The following is a 3,951-nucleotide window of genomic DNA, read 5'->3' on the forward strand; positions in this document are numbered from 1 at the left end:
GGGGGGGAGAAGCAGCCGTGTGCTCTGCTTGTTTTCTTCCTCGGAGGAAGAGCCTCTATGGTCTTCTATAACTCCCCTATGAACCACAATCGTTTGATCCTTACCTGTCAGCACTCCAAGGCCTGCCCGGAGGGGGCTGAAGCCAAGTGACACAACTGCCCCCTGTGTCCCCTTCTCCTGCACCCCGGGGCCCGTTGGTCATTCTGGTACCTGAGCTCCTGGGTACAACCCAGCAAGACCCTGGTGTGGGTCCCTTCTGTGTGGCAGTTACTGAGCCCAGCCCGCAGAAAGGGGCACACGGGGGGTTCGGGGGGGGCCACCAGCTGTGCTCTGCCCCATGCTCTGCTCAACTCCTGTGTCAACGCCTCCTTCACTGCAGGGGAGGGATGCGCTGCTGAGCGGACAGAAGGAAAGGACCTTGGGAGATGGTGTCTTAAAGACCACTATGATGGAGTGAAAGGGAAATACCAGGAGAGGTGTTCAGATCCTGCAGCTTCCCTTCACCCGTCGGAGCGGGTGGGAGCAAGCACTGTCCCTGTCCTTATCTGTAGGGAACAATCCTGCCTTGGCAGGGAGCGGAAGAGATGAACTAAAGTCTTTTCCATCTTATTCTATAGAAACTAAAATCGTGTCTGAAGTACAGACCTGTACTTCATGCAAGATTTTACTACTTTCCTCTAATGCACTTGAATGTTAAGAGGTAGGATGGCAGTAACATCGTAATCTAGGAAGTAAGTGGAGGCATTGTAACTGCGTAACTCAAGTCTGCTCAAACCTAAACCGCTGGCTGGAAACAAAGACGTTAATGGTCAAGCACTCCTGTTATTAAGCCTCTTTTATGGAAACTTATGTTTTTGCTCTTAGCCAGGCCCTTTGCCAGCCAGTCGGTGGATACACGGTCACTACTTGACGTTAACACGAAGCTCGACTAATGGATTCAGGTCAGGACACCGGTTTAAACTCACGCTATGGCTCAGTGAACTGGGTAGTGGAATTAACCCTCTATTAACACATGTAAATACTTACCGTGGTTGACAAGCATGTGCTGGGCTGGGAAGGAGCCGTCGTGTGGCTGCAGCTTCCCTGGAGCTGGGGGTGCACCGAGGCCGTTCCTGGGAAGCCCAACGCTGCCCGTGCAGGAGGTGCTTCTCCTCTGAAGGTTCAACACGAAGCAAGTGCTGTGGGGCTGGGAAACGCTTGGCCACTTTACCAGGAAAGCCAAATACTTCCTGCTGTTTCACAAAAAGAGGGATGATGATAAATTCTCATTGTAACATAAAAAGATGATACAGAACCACCCCACGGCGCCTGTCCTCCTCCCTTGCCTTCAGCAGAGAAACCCTTGCTAGCTCCTGCACCGGGGTGAGGGCCCCGTGTCCAGCTTGGGCCTTCCCAACAGGAGCCTCACATGGGTTTGTTCCACCTAAACTCGATGAAGGTCTTTCCTGGCATGGGAGCACGCTGACCCCTCTCCCCCAGGGCCCAGCCTGTGCTCCCGGTCTCACCCAGCACCACTGTGCACAGCTGGAGTATCTTGTGTATTTGCCTGTCCAAGAACAACAGTGAGGCCGTCGTCATTTCAGTTTTTATTAGTTTGTACATCATATACAGTTTATAATAAAGTAAACCAATTGCATATGGTTCTGCTTCAGTCTGTGATATTCTTCATATAAACACATCATTATGAATTATGCCTAATGAAGTAAACAACAAATATTCACATTTTCGTTACCATTCACATCCTAGAAAGGGGGGGTCCAAAGAGGGACAGTGTTCGTCCCGGTGCGAAGCCCGGCTTGGAGAGGCTGAGGCGGGTGGCAAAGCGGTGGGGACAGCGGTTGCTCCATGCAATACTCCCTTTCCTCCCAAGGGAAAGGTGAAGGTATTTACACTGAGGTAAACATTCAGAATTTCGGGTCAGATAAATACTGCAGCAGGGTCCAGCGTCCTCTCCAAGGTGGCTTCGCATCGGTGTCTGCTTTTGTCCTGACCAGTCCTTAAGCCGTTACAACAAAGCGGATACACATGCAGTGAGGTGCTCGGTGCCCACGCTCCATCCCTCCCGCGGCGCTTCCCTGATCCTCCTCCGGAGCCCGAGCTGTGCAGTGGCAGCGGGTGCAGGATGTGCCCGCCACAGGGGGACCGCACCGGAGCGGCCCCTCCGGGCTCGGCTCTGCACCATCCAAGGGGGAAGGAGAATCCTGGCCCTGACTCCGCAGGGGCACGGCCACAAGGCCAAAATGTTCCAGAGCATCTTCCCCAGCGGACCACAGGGACCATGGAGACAGCTCCAGCCCCCGGGGCTGTTGCACCTGAGCAGCCCCCGGGAGAACAGGGGCTCACTGAAGGGCTGCAGCAGCCACAGTGGACCCCAGCGCTGCTCCCAGCGGCCGGGGCAGGCGGGACACCGGAGCTGCCCTTTTCCCTAGGGAAGGGGTGGGGAGGGTACAAGGCACACAATCGGGATGGAAACCATCCACTTGAAGGTAAGTGACCATCTTACTGACACGGAGAAGTAATTTTGAAAGCAGAGCCAGCCACGGCGTGGTCCGTGCTTTGGTCATTCAGACTGGGCTGCGTTTGGAAACGAAACCAGAACACAGCAGCTTCCCTCCGTATCCCTGTCAGATACAGAAAGCCAAGGGACTTGCAACATCCCATGGATAACACCACTGTTGTCCTTAAACATTCTTTATCCTTTCTCTTGCCTTTTAACTTGAATTACGAAAGCAGTGGGACACCTTTAGCACTGCGGATCCACCTCAAAGCTCACAGACAACCCCACGGACTTTCCTATGTAGCATATGTGGTGGAAACCACAAAGACCCTGTTCAAGCGGGCAGCCAGGAGCACCTCAGCAGTCATTACAGCTGATTCAAGTCCAGGTTCAGTGTATCTGGACAGGACTCTCAATACTCTGAGAGATGCTGACACAGCATCAGATTTGTAAACCCACACAAGGAAAACCACACCAGGCCTCGTGCTCTAGAGGTCTGACCATTGAATGTGCAAGTATCTCCCACACTGACACTACTGATGCACGTTTCCATGTTTCAAGCAAGAAATCACTTCCATCTTTCTTTGAATGCAACTGCATTTCACTCTGAAACTACCCCTACAGCAGCTCGGGCACCACGAGCACCATGACCAGGCGAAACACCATCAGAGGGAAAGCACAAGAGCCCAACAGCTCCTTGTCTCCTGGTAAACACCAGAGAGGCACAACAACAGAGCCTCCTTCCTTCACACTTGGTCTGCCAAGAGCCACGCTTCTCACACAGACGTTCTCCTGCAGTTTAACAACTGCCTGGGCTCTGGCACCGGGCAGGAGCTGGTGGCCAAAGGGCCAACATGCAGCAAAAGCCGCTCGGTGTCGGTGTTCCGGGCTGCCCACCAGGCACAGGGAACAGTTTAGGTACATTTCAGGGCTAAGTATTAAGGCTCTGCCGTTACACCAAAAACTAAACCTTCCAGTACTTACAAGAAAACCCTTCCCACTAAAAAGAAGGGCTTTGTCATCGGTTTCTTCCACTGGCAGAGTTCTGGTCATCCCAAAAGGAACAATGCTGCTAAATGCATCTCACTGGCACTTGTGCTTCAAGGATTTCATACACAGCAGCCACCTCCTACCCCCATCATGAGCTCTTTGTCACTCTAGAAGCAGCACAGGCAGAACATCACTTTAAGATACTTGTTCAATTATCTTTGTGGCAAACTCCTGCGTCTGGTAGCTCCTACGGCAGCCACGGAAGCCAGGCAGGTTGCGAGCAGCAGCAGCAACAGCAGCCAGAACAACAGCACGAAGATCCCTGTGGCCACGTACAAAATACAACCCATGAATAACGTCTGGAGCTCCCAAGTGTGAAAGGCGAGAGCCTTTCCTGACAGCCCCGTGTGTCCCAGCCGGGCTCGGACACGGCGGCGGGCCCAAAACCACCCCACCGGCACCCC

This window comes from Nestor notabilis, unplaced genomic scaffold (assembly GCF_000696875.1).
Source record: "Nestor notabilis isolate BGI_N333 unplaced genomic scaffold, ASM69687v1 scaffold24069, whole genome shotgun sequence".
Classification (NCBI taxonomy): domain Eukaryota; kingdom Metazoa; phylum Chordata; class Aves; order Psittaciformes; family Psittacidae; genus Nestor; species Nestor notabilis.